At 38.2% G+C, this 20,829-nt stretch overlaps 1 protein-coding gene across 2 annotated transcripts in view; it reads left to right on the plus strand.

Annotated features, from left to right (window-relative positions):
* Positions 1-20,829, plus strand: part of GALNS (galactosamine (N-acetyl)-6-sulfatase) — a 1,207,745-nt gene that overhangs the window by 327,668 nt on the left and 859,248 nt on the right. The window lies entirely within an intron of this gene.

Here is a 20,829-nt window from a genome sequence, read left to right on the forward strand (position 1 = left end):
ACTTACAGACTTGAGTTAACCTTAAAGAAAGGTTATCCATGCTAAGACACATGGTACAGCCTGTGCTTCTGCTAAGCACAAACTAGGTTTTTCTCATCTCTATAGCTGTCCCAGCTGGGAAAACCCCTGAATGCTTTCAGTGAACATGTATCTCCTAGCCAGTTTCTATTTTCTTTTTCCCAAGCAGTCACTCTCCACCTGACTGTAAGCAATTTGTCTTTATCAGATTGTCTCCATGGATACATGAGGGCCCTATACAGAATTGCTACTAAGCATACATTCATTTGTCATCATTTACTTGCTTTCTCTAAAAACATGTACTAAATCAGTCTAAGGTCCTTAATCTAGCCATTTCCCCATGCAAGAATGAGAAAAAGCACATTCATTTTTTTTGTCATGCCCTTTTAGCTAGGCTTTTTTTTTCTTTCCTTTTTTACATTTCAGTGCCTACATTTTTTTCAAACTGAATGAAAAGAAAGAGAGAAGGGAGAAAGAAAGGGAAGAAAAAGAACAACAGCACCTATTTACAATCCACATTACTCTTAAAAATAACTGAGAAAACTTTACTTTATAGCATAGAAAGAAAACCATACACCTCTAAAATAGTACTATTATGAAAAAAAAGTGTTTTCTCTGCTTACAATTAACTTTCTGCCCTCTCTTCCTCTCCAAAAGTATTTTTCCAAACATTAGTGTCACGAAGTGGAGCATATACTTTAGTGGCCAATATAAGTCCAACCGATTCTGAAAAAGTCCAACCGATTCTGAAAAAGTCCAATATTTCCAGATTTTCTTCTGTCATAGTTCACAAATATAATTATTACATTGTAATCCCACATCATTACTGATTTTATTACTCTTCATCTCCATCTCCCAAATCCTGTCTCTGCTTCTTTTCCAACATACTCTTAATTCTTCTAGTCAGCTCTCGTGGTCCCTTCATTATCTCCAAAATTTTCCATTAAAAATGTAGGAAAGGTTTCAGAGGTACAGTCTCTCTGTGGTCTTTTATTACTAGAAGAACAAGAAGCATAATCTTCTATTTCACAGCTTCCTTTTTGTTGGAAAAACTTTTGTATTTTCTCCTTAGCATGTAGTTCATCAAAAAACTATTTTGTCTCTCCAGGGAAGAATACCTTGAAGACAGCTAGGTACATCAGTTTGAATCTCACACCTGCCTCTCAACGTTCGGTTTTCCCTATGTGCTCTGTCCTCTAATTCTGTTATGCTTTGAAACCTGTCTTCCTAACCAGTCTCATATTCAGCCAGCCTTTTCTTCATTTCAACCTCTAATTTTTGCAGCTTTATCACCTAATCTGAATATCTATTTAAAGGTTCTTGCATTTTCTCCAGCCTTTTGTTGTTTGTGTTGATATACTCCGTCAGTGTTTTGTTTATTTTAACCCAGTCTGTGTGCAGTTGTCTTGTATCTTCCTGTAGGTTACTGGAAGTCATATCTGGAGGTTGCATTCCTTTTTGCTGAACAGCTGTAGAACTTTCCCCAGTCAGTGTTTCTTCCTTATGTTTTGTAGCTGATTTTTTTCCAAGTGCTCTGTATTTCTTTTTTCCTGGTATCCAAGCAGTACTCTTACTAGCCAGTTACTGAAATTTACGCATAAACCCAAAAGTCTACTGGCCTTTTCTGATGAGTTTCTGTTTTCACACTGGGAGAGCTAGAGTTAAGCTGTTATTCAATGTGCAGCCATCTTGGAAGTCCTATGCATACCATCTTTGAGAAAATGGGAAATTCCTAAAATATAGTGGTTGCATTAGTAGACTAATTAATGGCATATCTCTGGAACCATAGGGGTTATGAAAGAAGTATAAATGGCAAACTCTTCAGCAGAAACTGTTTTTATAGTGGTATAGTAAAATTTATGTTCTAGGTCTTTAACTAAATTTTATAAGTCACAGCAAATGCAGTAACTATTACATTTGTAATATTTTATAAACAACTTACAATATCTCAACAACACCTCATTACACACATACTGTCAGCAGCATTTTATTCATCTATCTGAGTGTTTTCATATGAGACTAAGGAGTTCTGCCTGTGTTGGTTGTAGAGATATTTAGAAAAATCAGAAAATTATATCTATATAAATTAATGTAAAAACAACAGTTAATATCTATTTACCTGCGCTATACTGAGGTAAAATGTTAATGCAGTTGAGTTTGCCATTGTGTAAGCTTTAAGGTGAAATCTTTTCAAACCTTGTGCATATCATGGTTTTGGAATTATTGATGCAAATATGAACAAGCAATATTGACACCTAAAGGCATCAGTAGGCGTTAACTCCAGATGCACCTGCAGGTGTCGCTCAGCTGTAATGAGTTAATTAGGAGAGTCCAACTTTGTGTTGCAGGAGCAGTTTCAGTGGCATCTCCCACTGCAGTATCAGTTTTGAAGGAAAAGGCAAAGGCACTTTACTCCTGAAGTAGACAAGGATGGAAGTTTGTGAGAGATTTAGCCAATCTTTCATGGTCTGAGAGACACCACAAAAAGTGGTCATTTACTAACTAGTGGACAAACCCCCCCTAGGAAATGAGTCATATGGGGAATTAGATCCATTTTGTTAATGATGTAATTCAGTAGTGTTGTTAAAAAATGACATTGAGCCCTAGGTGTGCAGTTTCAATCAGGATTTGTAAGTGATAGGCTGTTGTGTTGCTGCTTTCATGTGACAGTGGGGGTGTAATTTATGTGGCTGATTTAAATGGGTAAGTAGGTAATGCCTTATAAAATACTTTGACTACCAGTGGTCTTTAAAAGTCTGATGGACATTAGAGTTTCATCTCTCTGAAATAGATACCTCAGCTTAACTAGTTTTCAGGTTCACTTGTACAATGATTTGCAAGCACAAAAGAATGAAAAAAGAGTGTTGTATGTGGTTTCCACTTGTCTTTCCTTTGACTGGATTTGCTGGGTTCATGGAATGGGATTGCCGCTTAATTGACCTAAGAAAATGCAGGGTTGTACTGTTGAAATTCTGAAGGAGTGGATCCACTGCATTCCAAGCATTTACTTCCTTATCTTTCATTGCATGCCACCCCTTGGTCCAGTAGTGCGCTAAAGTATAGATTTTTGAATGCTACCCCCCCACGAGTGGGTTAAAATCTCTACAGTTTACTAATATGACCTTCCATATTTTTTTATTTTGTGTTGTATCCTTTAACTGTCAAACATGGCTTGCAAAACTAAAAGGAGATTCTTCCACTTTTAATTTGATATTACCCTCCCCCACATATTGCTTAATTCTATAGTGTCTGCCCCAGTCATCAGTACTTTTCATAGATGGAGTGTTTTAGCCCTATATCAAGCATAAAACCTTCATTTTTAGTACATTGTATTCCTCCATATTGTCTGCATATTATCCTAATCCTTGTCCCCATTTTTGAATGATGCATGAAGACACCCAACCCTGTATTAAGCACAATACTTTTATCCCAACTGAGCCTTTTTCTGTTATCCTCCTATATGAAGGTTGAAAATACTTTCCTTAGTCTCACCAGATTTTAGGGTCAGGTTTGATCAGATAGGCCTGACTTGTGAACAACAACAAGAATACTAAAAATATCTTTGTTGCTTGCATTTTACAATCCAAATCCATATATACCATTGACTACTGGTAGATTCTATTTTATATTTTTTGTTGTGTCTTTTGCCACCTCTCCTTTGCCGCCATAGCCCCAAATATCTTGTTTCATTATGTCTCCACAAATAAAGGTAATTTTGCACTAAGTCAAAGGTCATACTATAATTTGCTGCAATAGTTTTTGGTTTTGTTTCATTAATTTTGCACCCAGCTATGTGTTGGTATTTTAGAATTTTAAACATTATGGGAACCTCCCTCTCTGGGTTAGCTATATAGTATAATATTGTCAGCATATAATGCAGTTTTTTTCACCTGTCATACCAGGTGAAACCATCTATTGTGGACTCCTTATCTCGATGGCCAATGGCTCAATATGCAAAGCAATTAACAGAAGGTACGGGGGCAACCCTGCCTTGTCCCCATAGTTGGTGTAAAGCTTACAGAGAGGTAGCCTCCTGTTTTGGTTTTCACTTTGACAGGCTCATAGATTCTCCACAGCAGGTTTACCCATTGATTAGAAAACCAAAATGATTTCATAATCTTAAAAATATAATCTCATCTCAAGCTATTAAATGCTTTCTGTACATTTAATTCCACCATTAGAAGGCTCAGTTTCCTACACCCAGAAATTTTCTGAACTGTGATTCTTTTAGTGATATTGTCAAACATTTCCATACCCCCCTACAAATCCACAGTAATCCAGATGAATAATATTAGGGAGCTTTTCTTTTATGTTATTATAGGCATAAATGCTTTATAATTGTGATTTAAAATTCAAATGGGCCTATATGAAACTGGGTCTGGTGGGTCTGTGTCATCTTTAGGTATTAGACACCACAGCTCTCTTTCAGGATGTTGGTTTTTTCCCCTCCATATAAAATACTTGTTAAGTAAATCTTTCCAGATCTTTATCACTTTCTTGTTTCCTAGCCTACAAACTTCCACAGGAGTGATCTCCTTTCCATTTAAAATGTCAATTTTTACAGTGTTTGAGGAAAGTAGTGTGCCATTTTTACAAATAATTTCATTCATAAGCACTGCCCCCTGATAATTTTCTTATAACTGAAAACACCTAACATGACATCATGAAAGAGTGTACCCTTAAACCTCACTACCAACCCTAGTGCATAAGCTATCCCTTTTCCATGCTAGATTCAGTAATAAGGGAGTCTTATAGTCTAATAAGACCAATTGCCAGTTATTTCCTCACAGATGGAAAACCCATCCTTGAAAATTTAACACATTTGATGCTTTGTTAGTGAAACCATAATGTAAATAAGTAGCTGTTCCTCTAAAGACATATGAAGCTTTTGATTATCAGTAATGCTGTGCACATATATGCAATTTATTGCCAATACCTAATTTAGCATTATTTTGAAAGTGTGGTTGTAAGGCAAGACTGTGTCAACAGTAAAACTAAAAAGTCGAAAAAGTAATAATCTTTGTTTTTGTTTTCAAATCACTTGCTGTTTTAACATCAGATGTATAAGAAGTATAACAAATACACTTTGTCTTTCATGCATATTTCCATTTGTGCTTTTTCTTGATTTCCACATTTCATATGCTTTGTACAGTTTTTTTTATAAAATTTCCAAAATATCTTTAATACCTCTACAGGATTTCTGGTTATTTTTCTTGTTAAAGTCTCCCTAAGTTTGGTAAAAACCCTTTCTACATTCTGTTGCCCAAGTTGTTCTAAGAGTTTTTGTACTCTATAGGTATGAAAAAAAAAAAAAAACAGTTGCTTAACAGCAATCTTTCTAAATTCATGCATATTACCCAGATACTTCCTTATTTTCTGTATAGCTTTCTGCAGTTGCTCCTCCTGTTGTTCTGTGAGATTCTTCGGGTCTCTATTATATTCTCGAAAGCCGACAATATCGAAGCTGATATTGTTGACACGAGAACAGTGAAAGCTGAGAACATTGAACGTGTAAATGGAAATCTCCGTAAGGGAGATTTCCGTTTACTGCAATGTAGTGCGGTCTCTGAGTTGGTATATTTAAGTAGTGAGGGGTGTGGGGGTGCAGGGGGGCTTGTCCCCCTTCTTAAACCTGTTAGGGTACTTTTTTATTTCTGTTGTTTTTATAAGTTTGATGTTTGAAGACATCGACCATAAGGTGTCGACCATATGGTGTTCGATGTTTTCAACCGTCGATCTTATAATATAGATCCAGATTCTTCTTATTCTGCAATACTCTAACCTTGTCAGCCCCTTTTAATAATTCTTATTTCTTAAACCTATCCCTTTTTTGTTTTATTTTTAAACTCCAATTTCATTTTGTCCCACTCACTAGCTATAACATCTAAAGAAATTTCTATCTTCCCTAATAACGCTTGAATAATTTTCATTACCCATTCTGTAAATTCCTCTCTTTTAAACAAGTGAAAGGAGCTCACAAAGTGATGTAAAAATATGTTTAATAGCAAAGTTTTGGAGATATAACTCTTCTTCAGTGCTTAAAGTCATACTAAAACACAGTTTTTATATACACAACATGAACAGATTCAAACCAGTAGAAGCACAGCAACAATAAAATAATTAATGTATAAAGAGCTGAGTGCCTGTTTCTTGGAAAAAAGAGACCTTCTCTTAAGAACAGGTTTTAAACTCACAGTATCATTCAGCCCAGGGGCACATCTGCTTTACTTCTTTCAATGTTTTTTATAACCGTAGATATAAAACTATGCATTGTATCAGAGCTTATGATATATTTAGCTAAGGCATTATTCTCCACATTCCTACGTATGTCAGATAGATGTTGGGCTGTCCTTTCTTTTACATCCTCTGGGTTTTTCCCACATAAAATTAAGTATATTTTTAACAGGTGGCTAATCATACCTCCTAGCAAGGAACCTCTGAATCAGAAAGTGGCCTGTGTTCCTGGTGCTTCTGTTTCCAATGAAATGGCAACAACTACAGCATCTTTTTTATTGACTGCCCAACTGCCAGAGAGAGTTGCCCGTCAAAAATATCCAAGTCAATGAAAGGTTTAGACAGAAGGAAGAAACAACCAGGTCAGACTGTTTATCCAAACACCAGAAGTCAAACAGACAGCAGAATGAACTCAACAGCCAGGTAGAATGTTTGAATCTTGATACTCGGTATAAAATTATTAATGGTGTTTTTAATCTTTCTAGTCTTTGACTTCTGATATGCATATAGTTTTATCTAGGGGCTTGAATTTTGTGCCTTCTTATAATGGTGATATTAGTGAAGCCCTTACAGATTTAAGAATGTTTGTTAGAGATCTTAACTTAAAATTCTTTTTAAAAACATTGTTACTGCTGTGGATACACCCAAGTGTAAACGCAGAAGTTCTTTTATACCTAACAGTATACTCCTCCCGAGTCCTCTTCAAACAATGTTTGAAAAACATTTGTATGAAATGTTTATAAAAAGTAAAAATGAGAATCTAGTTCTGAAAGAACTGAATGGAAAAAAATGAAATTATCATTAAACAAGCAGATAAAAGTGGGGCTGTAGTGGTAATGGATACAATGTTATATAATGATAGAATGATGCTGTTAAGTGATGATAGTACTTTTAAAGTGGTAGATACAAGCTTTGTTCAACAGTTGATTTTTGCTTGCAGATAATTTATACTATATTCATCTTACTCATTCTATTACTCTGGATGAGTATATGTATACGGAAGTGATGCATCCTGTGATGTAACTTGTGATTTATGGTCTTTCCAAGATCTATAAAGACCTCGCTAAGCCCCTAATGAGACCAGTTGTTTTGGGCTGTGGGTGGGTGACACAGCTTATCAGCTTATATCCATTTTTCTGGAAAAAAATTGAAACCTTGTCTGAAGTTTGTTGAAAGTTGTATTAAAGACACAAGAGACTTTATCATGCAATTACATAAATGGCAACTAAACAATGAAGCTGAATCTGTAATAGATAAATTCAAAGAAATAGTATTTGTAACAATAGATGTAAAGTCCTTATTTACTGTCATACCTAATGACTATGGAGTTGAAGCTGTTAGATGCCATCTGTGTGTGTACACAGACAAGGGTAGCACTCAAGTAGAAGCTCTCTGTGCTCTGTTAGTACTTGTACTATGTAATGTTTTTTGTATGATACAATCCTATACCATCAGGTGAAAGGAGTGGTGATGTGTACAGCTGTTGCCAGCACTTATGCTAAGCTTGCACTTTCCTTCTGGAAAGACAACAATATATGTTCTGACACTAGTGCTTTTGTTAGAAACATAAAGTTTTTTAAGAGCTTTGTGGATGACATTTTTTAGCGTGGCAGGGCAGTACTGAAACATTAGAATCTTTTCTTACATATATTGATTCTACTACTACCTTCTTGAAGTTTAAACCTAGTTATTCAAAGTCAGATATAAACTTTTTGGATATTAATGTATATATTAAAGATAATACAATAGGTACTAGAATCTATAGAAAAGAAGTTCAAACTGCTAGATATTTACACAACACTAGTATGCACCCCCCATATATATATACAAAGGCATTGTGCGGTCAGTCCCTTTGAGCCAGATGCCTAAATACAGATATATCTGACTGTATTAAACAGCTAGATGAGATGGTCACAGAGTTTAAAAATAGGGGTTATAGTATTAAACTGTTAGAAGAAATTTAAAAAAAGTATTGAGTAAAAGAGATGGCTTAGCTAGACCATATTTCTCAGATATAGAAGCAAGTCCAACTAAACTAATGGGACTGTAAATAATATTATGGATAGTACCTCCAGAAATAAGTTTAGATATAATGCACGTACCAATAGGGTTAAACAACTTATACACAAAATTGATCTATGTTATGTACATCTGATGTGGTTAAATAAATTGTAAATTCATCACCTAGTTTTGCATTTCGGAAATGTAAGAATCTGAAACAATAGCTCTGTTATAATAACTTACTAATGTGCTTTAAGAATGCTAAAATAAAAAACTAAAAATAATGTGCATTGCTATATGAATAAGAACACTGTTTTTGTACACCCTAATACAAGTAAGATGTTTTATTTTCAAACATTTGCCACTTGTAAAACCAAAAATGTGGTTTATTTAGCCACCTGTGAAAAATGTACTTCATTTTATGTTGGAAAAACCAACTTGATGTTAAAAGAAAGGGTAGCCCAGCACCTATCTGACATACGTAGGGAGGTGGAGAGTAATGGCTTAGCTAAACATACCATAAGTTCTGATAAAATGTATAGTTTTACATTTAGGGTTGTAAAAAAACATTGAAAATGTATTAAAGGAATATATTGTGTTGAATGTTGAATGTAGATGATTGATTACTTTCAAGCAGATGTGCCCCCTGGGCTGAATGACACTGTGAGTTTAAAACCTGTTCTTAAGGGAAGGTCTCCTTTTTTCTATGAAACAAGCACTTATTTGTTTATTTTAATTATTTTATTGTTGCTGTGCTTCTATTGGTTTGAATTTGTTCATGTGGTATATATATGAAAATGTGTTTTAGTACTATTTTAAACACTGAAGAAGAGTTTTATCTTGAAAGCTTTGCTATTAAACTTATTTTTACATCACTTTGCGAGTTCCTTTCACTTTTTATTCTTAGACTATTTTGTTTGGAACTCTGTACTGGGTGTTTACCAGTTTGGGTTTTTGCTTTTTCTTTTAAACAAGTAGTTGGAGAAGCACCAGTATCTCACTTTTACTTCATTACCCTGCATTTTTATCTTGGTTGTTATTGGTGCATGATCTGAAAAATGATTAGATGATTGTCAAAGCTTTCAATTAAGTGCCCATGTTCCTGTGAAATATAATCCCTGACTTGCCTAGCCCAGTTATTGTACCTTGGGAAATATGTAAATTCTCCTAAGTTCCTGTTACTAAATTCACATCTTCCACACCAAATATTTTCATAAATTTATTCAGAAATCTACCCTCGTTTGTTATATTTTCCTTTCTGGGTCCCCCAGATACATCATCACTATTGCAAAATCAAGTTCCACTCCCCTGCTGAAAGCTGATTATTTCTCAAAAAAACATTTTCTTAAGCTCTATAATAGCAGTTTTAGGTATGCCAGTGTAATCCTCCTCCTCCCTTGCCTGTAGGCCCCTTACTACCACAAATCTACCATTGCTGTCCTTTTTCCTCTTCTATCACTATTGAAGCTTTTCTAGCAATTAGTATAAGCACTTCCCTTTTTCTTTATCCCACTGAATATCCATCCTGGAACTCTTTCTTTACCAAATTCACTTGCTCACTTCTTTCCAAATGTGTTTGCTGTAACACTGTTTTTTGTACTCTTCATTTCTTAGTATAATTCAGTACTCATATTTTTGTCTGTGTCTTTGAAGCTATTCACACTCCAAAATAATATGTTTAGTATAGCCATTATGTTAATAAGTTGTTTTTCCCCACCTGTTATATATGACACTTTTTTAAATGTCCATTTCCAGCTTTTGTGTACATGCACCCACTGTTTGGCATGTTGATCCTTTTCACGGTCATTTCTTTTCATCTCCATTGGAACCCATGTCATGTTTTACAAGACTTTTTTGTTTTAATGAAAACTCTTAAAAAAACACACCCAAAGAACAGCCCCCCCCAACTTACTTGCTTAAAACAAACATGTAAAACTATGTTAGCTACACCCACAAGCATTACTTACCTTAAAATTAAGGTAATCTGTGCCAAGACACAAGTTACAGGCCGTGCTCCTACTTAAACTAATTGTTGTCTGTTCTTTTCTTATCTTTATTCACCTCCCACATGTGAAAATTAGCTTGTTTGCTTTCAGAAAACATTAACTTTTAGCCTTAAGAAAACATTCACTGGCTATCTTTAGATAAAACTAAATTATACACTGTTCTAGTAAATGCATTAACATATCTAACTAGTAGTAAAACTGCTATCTCTTGTTCATTTTCAGTAATTTCAAACTTTATTTTTTTACTGAACTACTTGTCCTTGTGCCTTTTAATTTTGTTTCTCTCAGTAAACAATGTCAGACCTTTCAATGTATTGCTTTCACATTTAGTCAGCCTGTTGCCTTGGAACACCAGAACAAAATGTAGAGCTACCCTCAGCTGCAAACTTCTCAACTGGCACTAAACATGTATTTGCTTAAAGAAACCCATTCATTCATTACATTGTGACTCTCTCTTTAAAACCCACTTGCATTGAGAAAAAAATAGATCAAGCCAAAAGCATTAATGCAGATATCCACCTATGTAAAAGTAAAAGAAAACATTTCAGTTGTTCATATGTTATAATCAGTGCACTTTTGCATTCCATGTCCCACCCAAACAACCCAAGATTATAACCTATTGACTTAAATATACTTTTGGGCAGCCTTTCTTCTCTTTTAATGTTGTAATGCCTACATTTCTTAAAACTAAAAAAGAAAGAAGTACCTGATTGTTGTATGTGATAAATATACTAAAATAGTCAATAAAAATGCTTTACTATATCACTTGCAGTTTATATCAAAAATGTTTTATACAAATACTGTTAAGATTGTTTTACTTATTTACCTTTTCCCTCTTTCTGTTTTTTTTTTTCCTTTAGTGTCATTCCAGACATTCATGACATGAAGTGGGGCATATGCCTGCCAGTCCCTCAACAAGTTTAACAAAGTAAAAAAAAATCCAGTCTTTCTCACTCACTTTTTCTTTTTTAATGTCCAATTTCACAAATTTAATTGATGCTTTATAGTCTCACATTTATCCACTAATGGCAGTGTTGCCAGTCTTCTTCCTGTTCACCTCCATCTCCCAGTCTCAGACTCTGGTTTAAGTTTAAGGTATTCCAGATTCTTTTAGTCAACTCCTGCTTTTTTCTGTCTCTTAAGCATTTAGCTGTGGAACATTGGAAAAGGTTTAATTGACAAAGTCTGTCTTACAATCAGAAGAATGAGAGGCAGAGTCCCCTACTGTTTGATGGCTTACCACTTGTTGGACAAACTTTTGTATTTTCCCCTTAACTTCAGAAGACAGCTGAATACAGTAGTTTGACTCTCACAACTACCTGTCTACATTTTCTGATTGTTTGGATAAATTTGCTTCTCCTCTGCCTGGTTTACAGTGAATAATTAATGTGATGTTGTCTTTCATTCTTAGTAGGTTGGGTTCGGTTCTGATCCTCGGATCCGTCTCCGCCTTTATTTTCAAGCTCGAAGCTCTCTGCCAGATCGTGGCTAAAACCCTATCCCAGCATGCACTAGCACCCTCTCCTGATCTTGTTTGCCGCTAAACAAGATCAGGTGTTCATCTGCCAAGCTCTGGCTAAGTTTTATCTATACCTTGTTATCATCAAAAATTGTAAATTTATCACTGATATTTACATTAATATTGTGCTTATTAACCGAATAAGTGTTTTTTGCCACTATTGAGTTGTATTCTGCAATTGGCCTTTGTCTTTCATTTAGACCTTGTTGTCCCTTTCCTGGCTCCTTTTACTTTTTAAATAGCCCTTTTAAGTTAGAAGGCTCTTGTCCCTTTCATTTCTATTTTTATTGTTTCTTTCCTTGATGTTTTCTCAGATACAGTTCATTTAAGTTAGAGAATTGTTTTCTTTGCCGGTTTGTTAGAAGGCATTGTTTGACCTTTCTGTGTTGTTCTGGTCATAGCCCATTTAAGTTAGAGAGCTTTGCCACTCCCTTTTCCTACTGTATTTGCCGCTTTTCCAAATAGCTTTAGTTAAAAAAAAAAAAAAAAGAAAGAAATTTCTCTTTTCTGCCTATATCTACATCAAAATGTCTAATAAGGATTCAAAAAATGTGAAGATTGTGGAAAGAAAATGCCCTTAAGTGATAAACACACACTTTGCATTTATTGCCTTGGCGCTGCCCATCTCCAGAAGTCATGCTGCATCTGCCATGCTTTTAATCATAGAGCGCTCCTGGAGAGGAAAAACAAATTAATGTTGAAAGGACTCTTAAAACCCCCCTTCTCAGAGGCTTTGGAAGAAGGTCCAGTTTATCTAAAACTGATAAATCTCCCACTTCAAACTCTGACAAATCAGACAGATCCGGGAAGAGATCTTCCTGTTCCACTTTTTTGGAACTGACAAAAAAGATGCCAAACATTTCTCCTCGGATCGAAGCTTATTGGATCTGACAAATCATCATCAGCTCTGACACGATCGACCTCAGTGCCGGTTTAGTTTTGGAATCAATCTCTCCTACACTTAGATCTCCAATCTTACAATGATCAAAATCTGTAATCTCCTCGACTCTGTCTTCCAGGAGTCTTTCGGATGACTGTGTGGATTGGGTGGTGGCCAAGTTTTGTTGGATCTGACCCTGAGGGCTTCGGATCCTACCACATCTACCTCTTCTGCTCCGATTCCTCCTTCAGTCCATCCCCTGGCTTCAGAGGTAAAAGATCTGGAGCTGGTCTTAGTGGAACCCTCGGATCTGAGACCCACTATGGGATCTACGAGTCCGACCATGGCTCCAACATCCTCGGCTCCATCGGAGCTAGAGGAGTCTAGGAGCTGATGCTCTCCAGTCGGGTCCGGGGAGGTGAGTCGGATCAGACAGTTGTCTGATCTTGCTTTGCCTCTTGCGGCCTCAGCTCAGCTGAGCTTGACTCCTACCTTGGCCTCGGGTCCATCATCTTTGGATCCAGGGATTTCCACAGATCAGGGACAGGGGGGGCTTTTGAGGTGATGAGGAGAGTGCTGTCTCCACAGACAGCTCCACACTCATATCCGGATGTTCTACCCCCTAAAGCATTGCTGTCTGCCTCTATACCCCTACATCCACAGGGACGCAGGGATGCCAAGCTTCAGGATGCCTCACAGGGCACCCCCCCACTCTTCTGAAACTTCCGCAGAGTACCCTCTGAAGAGGTCCCTTGGAAGAGACTATGCAAGAGGATGCAGTTAGACTCCCCAGAGGAGTTCATCACTTCTGATATGGACCTCGATGAAGCTGAAGGGTCCCCATGGTCGCCTCCTGATTATGTCTCCTCTGGAGACAGCCTGGAAATGCAAAAGCAGAGAGGTGGCTGGAAATCCACCAACCCTTCAGTGGAGAAATCTGTATACCCAAAGGCTTTTGGATCTTACCCTTCCACCTCTTGGGTGTCTCTACCTTTCGATGAACTTATGGAGCTAGTTTCTCGAAAGGTGTGGAACTCCTCAGACTTAGTGGGACCTGTTCCTAAGAGGCCTAACAAATTTATTACATCCCCTTCAGACAAGGTTTTTCTAACTAAGGGATTCCCTGTAGATGATATGGTTGTGGTGGCGGCCACCAAGAAGTAACTCTCTGAGACATCATCTTCTGTCCATCCCCCAAACAAGGCATCTCAGACCATGGACAGATATGTAAAAGCACATTTTTTCTTCAGCGATTTTTTTTTTCTCATATCGCTGAACTACCTCACTCATTTTACAAGACTGTAGAGAGATCTCCTGAAAGAGCTAAGAGATGATCTCCAAGGTTCAGTAGCTGAAGGTGTAGCAGATAAAGTATCCTCTCGGCTCTCTACCTTAAATTCAGTTGTCAATGCCTCCCTGAGACTCATCTCTTATGCAGCAGAGGGAGCAAGTAGAACAGTAGGTTCTGGAATTTCCCCAAGGAGACTTTCTTGGATGCACATATGTGACTTTACGGAGCCCTTTAAATCTTCCTTTGTGAATGCCTCGTTCGATGGCTTGTCCTTATTTGGGCCCAAAGTCAAAGACACACTCACCAGGTGTGAGCAGGAAAGAAAGACTCCATCTGCCATAGGAGTCCATTTTTCCATGCCTACTAGACCTTTTCCCAAAGGTCAGAAAGGAAGTGGCAAAATGTGGCTCTGGAAATCTCAGAGGTCTTTTTAGGACACACATGGTGAACCTTCTCCCAGAGGCAGAGGAGGAAGTAGTAATGGAAGATGCTGACCACAAGGCAGAGGGAGTCCACAGAATCAGAGTGACAGAGAATCTTTCTTTGGTAGGCCCTTTCAGCTTTCCTGAATGGAAGCCCACCAGTCCAACTCTGGAGGCAGCCAGGGGTCGCTTATCTTTGTACCCAGAAGCCTGGCAACAAGTGACAAAAGACAAATGGGTATGAAGCATCATATCCATAGGTTACACCATCCTCTTTTCCCTTCCCGTTCCAAACATGAAAAAAGTTCCAGACATTCCACCCAGTCAAAAGGAGCAGGCAGCTCTGGAAATTCAAAAGTTGCTAGACAAAAGAGTCATCCAAGAAGTCCCTGCAGACCAGATAGGACCCAGAAATTACTCAAGATTCTTTTTAGTTCCAATGAAAACAGGGGACTGAAGACCAGTTCTGGATCTCAGCATTCTAAACAAATCTGTAAAAAAGACCAAGTTCCGAATGGTGACACTGCAGTCGATACTCCCATTTCTGGGAAAAGACATTTGGATGTGCTGTATAGATCTCCAGAATGCATACTACCAGATAAAAATGGACAGGTGATCTAGGAGACACCTGCACTTTCAGCTGGGAGCGAGTTACTACCAATTTCGAGCAATGCCCTTTGGCCTCACTACAGCCGACAGAGTGGTCACCAAATGTATGGCAGTAGTTGCAGCTCACTTGAGACGTCTAGGATTCTGAGTGTTTCCTTACCTAGACAATTGCCTCCTAACCGCCACGACCAAGCATCTGTTAACAAAAACAATAGATGCAACCTTGCAACTCTGCTCCCATCTAAAGATTACAATAAACTATGAAAAATCAGCCTTTACTGCCTTCTCATCACATGGTATTCATAGGGGCAGAATTAAACTCAACAAATATTACAGCCAGACTTCCTCCAGAAAGAATTCAAGTTCTAAGGTACCAGGTCTTGTACCTTTTAAGAAGAAAAAAAGTTCAAGCAAAGATGGTTCTAAAAACCGTGGGAATCATGGCAGTAGCGATAGTTTTGATCCCCCTAGCACCTCTGCACATGAGAATTCTCCAGTGGTTGCTATTCACTCAGTGGTCTGTGCAAAACCTACCAATGTCCCACAAGATAATGATAACAGAATCTTGCAAGAAGGACCTTTGTTGGTGGCTTTACTCCACTCAAGTGACTTTAGGTCGACCTTTTATACTTCCCCAACCTCTGGCCACAGTGACCATGGACACCTCTCAGATGGGGGGGGGGGGTGGCATTATCTGGGAAAGACAGTCCAAGGCACATGGCAGGATTACAAGGCCCACTTGCACATCAGTGTCTTATAGATGAGAACGGTTCTTCTAGCCTTGTAGGCATTCCATGACTCTCTTCTGCTAGGAACTATCGCAATATAGACAGAAAACAAGTCAGTTGTATGGTACATAAACAGAGGAGGAGGAACCAGATCCTATCCCCTTTGTCAAGAAGCCCTGAGAGTATGGCAATGGGCTACCTCCTTCCAACGTTTTCTGACAGCAATGCACATCCTGGGGAAATCCAGCGTGATATCGGACAGACTCAACAGAACGATTCTGATGCCACACGAGTGGTCCCTCAAACAGAAAATAGCGGAAATAATTTTCCAAAAATGGGGCCAGCCTTGCTGTAACCTTTTTGCAGCATCCATGAATGCAGCAGCTACTTTGCCCTCATCCCCCCTCCAGGGAAGTCACTGAGGGATGCACTTGTCCATGATTGGCCTTCGGGTCTTCTCTGTGCTTTTCCTTCCTTTCTGCTAATTCCCAAAGTATTTCAGAAAGCCAGTCACTTGGGAAGGAACTTGATATTCATTGCCCCATACTGGCCTAGTCAAATCTGGTTCTTCTTCCTGTGGCCTCATCTTCGGGAGGAGCCTTGGAGTCTGGACCCAGTTCCAGACCTTCTGACTCGTGCATCTGGAATGCTGCATTCACCCTTCAGACCCTCAAACTGACAGCTTGGCTGTTCCGATTCCAACAGTAGCCAGGTTTCCAAACCTCTCTTCTCCAGTTAAATATATTCCAATCTCTTCTCATAAGGCTTCAGCAAGAAAAATGTATAAAAGCAAATGGAAGATATTCTCCATATGGGCTACTCAAAACCAAATTGATCCCCTTTCAGCTTCAGTCAATTCCGTACTAGAATTCCTAGCAAAACTGTTCAGTTAAAGTGCTGCTGCAGCTACTATTAGAGTTCAGCTAGCAGCGATCTCCAGTTTTCATTTAGGAGACTCGGGCTCCAACATTATCTCTCATAGGCTGTGCAAAGCCCTTCTTAAGGGTACCTTACTATTAAGACCACCTATCAGAGACCCTCCAAAACCATGGGACCTAAATTTTGTCTTATCACATTTAGTATTTCTTCCCTTTGAACCAGCATCATCTTGTGAACTGAAATTTTTGACCTAGAAAACCATTTTATTGCTAGCAATAACCTCTGCTAGAAGAGCCTCAGAGATGTAAGCCTTGTCTATAAAGCCCCAATACTTGCTTTTCCATAGAGACGGGGTGTTTTTACAAATAAACCCTTCTTTTTTGCCCAGAGTAACTTCAGAGTCAATTTTGAACTAAACTATAGAATTACCTGTTTTCTTCCCAAATTACGAGAACAAGGCAGAATACTTGTTCCATCAACTAGATGTACATAGACAATTATGGTTTTACTTGCACAGAACTGCAGAATTCTGAAAATTTGATCAGTTATTTATTTCTTTTTTCAGACTCAAAGAAAGGTTCCGCTATCTCTAAGATTACACTTTCAAAATGGCTTTCAGATTGTATAACTTTTATCTAAAAATCTCAAAACAAAGATCTTCCCAGAAGAGGTAAAGCTCACTCCACAAGAGCCATTGCAACCTCTTCAGCTTTCCTGGCTAAATTACCAATTGATACCATTTATGCTGCAGCAACATGGGTAAAACTGCATACTTTTATCACTCATTACAAAGTTGGTTTGGCCTCCAGGAACAGGGCCTCTTTGGTTCCATGATTCTGTGGAATGTACTTCCCTGAGCCACCCAAGACTCTTATGTGCTAGGGACGCTGTCCCACCCTATTAAGAATGATGGTGAGATGGGACAACATCACATAAAAGAAGGTATGTACTCACCATAACATTCCATGTGTGTTGTCCATCTTCGCCTTCATTCTTACATCCCATCGTCCGTCCCCCTATCCTTCTTTACTTCTGGAAGACTGAGTCTATACAGTTGCATTTCCTTAATCTCTGCCCTTCTCCATTATACTTTAGTTTTTTTTCTTTGGTGCACTCATACCCTTATAATAAGGGCAAACAAGATCTGAAGTGGGTGCTAATGCATGCTGGGATAAGGTTTTAGCCACGAGCTGGCAGAGAGCCTCGAGCTTGAAAATAAAGGCCAAGACAGATCCGAGCCCAACCTAGTAAGAATGAAGGCGAAGATGGACAACACACATGGAACATTATGGTAAGTGCATAAATTATTTTTTTCCACAAACGTGCTACTGTCTGCAATTTAAATTTTTTGCCCTTCTGCCACACTTTTGTCAGGATCATCTCTTTTGGCTTTCTCATGGCCAGGTTTAGAGCATACACACAACGTGCCCTTTCAATTAACAAATTCTGCTGTGAAATGCTAACCCAGCTGCTTATTTGTGCTTTCACAAAATTAATGCAGTCTAGGTTTTCTCTGTATGCTCTCACCTCCTTAACTCTACCATTTTTTGAAACAGCTCTTGCTCTTCTTAAGGAGTCTCATACTTAGCCAACATTTTATTAATTTAATTCTCTGATTTTTACAGTTTTATTAGTTCATCTGAATAGCTTTTTTCCATTTTCCAGGCTTTTGTTATTTGAATTGATCTACTCCTTCAGTGTTTTATTTATTTTAATCATGTCTGAGCACATTTGATTTATTGTTCCCTCTAAATTACTGGAAGCCATGCCTTGTACCAAAGGTGGAGCTTGAAATGCTTTTTGCTTAACAGCTGCAATTTTTTCCAGTCAGTGTTGCCTCTTCACCTTTTCTAGTTGATTTTTTTTGCAGGCTGTCTTAAGTTTCTTCTTTGCTGGCATCCAGGCAGTGTACTTACTAGCCAGTAACTGAATATTACTAAAACAGCCAGAATTATTAGCCCTTTTCTATCAGTTTTTTTCACATTGGGAGACCTGAAATCAAGCTATTGATAAGTATGCAGCCATCTTGGAAAGCCACCTTCCTAGTACCATTTTTTATTCAAGATTGCAACTAGTTTCCTTCTTTCCCCTGCAAAGCATGCACTAAAGCACCATCTCCCTGATTTTTCTCCCTAGCTCCTCTTGCTCCCTTGACCCTAGGTATGTATCTGGCAAAAGTGTTATCGGTATGTCCATTTTAAAGGCAAGTGCCAGGATCTTCTCTCTTTTCTTCATGCTGACTATCCCATTCACTATCCAGAATAGTAGATTTAACATCTAAGTGCTTATAATGTTTTGTATGTCCTCCTCTTTGTCATCTAATCCCATTAAAAGCATCCCCCTCTCTCATTATTACTAGGTTGCAGTGATGCCTTATTTATTTTATCCAAACCTTTCCTTTTAAGTATATTGGATTTATCTGACTCACACTAGTAAACTGCTTATTTCTCTCCCCACTTATCACTCCTTGCTATTATTCTATGTACTAATCCTAATAACAAACACCAAAAACCTATATACATCTTCTGAAATCCCATGTTCAGCAAATTACATAGCAGTGACAGAAATCCATACCACTGACACTTGCAATTTCTTTAACCAGCTAAACCTAGCCACCCCCATGCGGCTTTAAATGGATAATTTCCTTTCAGATTCATGTACCAAATCTTCAACAACCCTCATTTCATTTTTCTTATAAGTATCCAATCAATTTCTACTTCCTAATAGTCAGCTTTTTAACTCTTGCGCTCCTATGAGCTTATTCATTGCTTACTTCATTGTTGTCAATATGTTGATAGAACATTGGCTTTCCATTAACTAAACCCTTATAAAAGTTCAAATCAGTGTGCTGACATTTATGTAAACCTTTCCAGCACTACTTCTCTACTTTGAGATGCTCTTTTTTGGGTTTTCACATTAAACTGTTCCCATGTCATACTTATTGCATATATCACATAGCACATATACATATATACTTAACCCATGTACCAATATTGGAACTTTAAAAATATCACTTTTGTTTGGCATCTACTTCTCTGAAGTACAGGCCAACACTAAGAGACTCTGGCTAACAAAGTTCTCAGATGACTGTAAACTGGGAGCCATTATTGAATCCCCAAATGATGTGGATATTCTACAAAAGGACCTTACAGAAACAGATGCTTGGTGCCAGAGCCATGGGTTCAAGCTTAATGCCAAGAAATGTATAGTTATCCCCTTTGGGAAAAATCATGCACCCATGAATTACCACATAGGTGGCAGTACACTTAACACCAAAAGTGTGATGAAAGACTCTGTACATAATGTAATTCTGTGATTGTCCCTCTGTAGGTGACCAGTGGTATATGAGTGATAAAGCCTTGCATTTGTGCTGCCTCTTAAGAGAAGTTAGTCCCAAGAATTCATTGCTCATGCTAGAAAGGCCCTTCCAATGCAGTGCAATATGCTCTTTTTTGATTCAGAAACATGCTAATCATGATGAAGTAAGACCCCATTATCAGTTAATTTGCATGTTGTCTGTGTAGACAGTGAGATCCCCTCTCCAATCACACACTCTGTCTCTCACTCACATACATACGTACACATACATACACACACACACACACACACACACACACACACACACACACACACACACACACACACACACACACACACACACACACACACACACACACCAGTCCCCTTTACCTGTCTCTACCCTCCATTGGTTCATAATACTTTATTACCACGACAGTACATATTTCAGTCATCCTTGGTGTCCACTGGTTCCTCAATCACCTCCAATCCATGTACTGCCATTGGTGCTATTACTGCATTTTACAGTGCCCCCATCCCTGTTATGCTGTTCTGTGCCTTAGGATACTTTATGGAGTGTTCCTTGGTGTCTCCACTCCCCAATCCCAATTGTTAGATTGGTGCCATCACAGCACTTAAAACATTCCTGGTGTCCAGTGGTTTCCCCAACTTCCAGTATCCTGACTACCATTGGTGGCATCATGGCAAGTAAAGCAGTTCCTGGTGGTCCAGTGTATCCCTCCATCCCCTGGACCCTGTACAAATGTTGGTGCCAGTAATACACTATAGAACTTGTATCCCTCCAGCACCCTGGTCACCATAGTAATGTTGATGCAAGTATGGCACTTTGAACATAAATCACTGGTATCCTGTGATTCTCACTATGCTCCCATCCACATTTTGATGTTGGTGTCATTGTGGTACTTTTAAAGTTAGCCCTGGAGT

The sequence above is a fragment of the Protopterus annectens genome, chromosome 8.part1 (genome assembly GCF_019279795.1).
Source record: "Protopterus annectens isolate FY-2018-M chromosome 8.part1, PAN1.0, whole genome shotgun sequence".
NCBI classification, from domain to species: Eukaryota; Metazoa; Chordata; order Ceratodontiformes; family Protopteridae; genus Protopterus; species Protopterus annectens.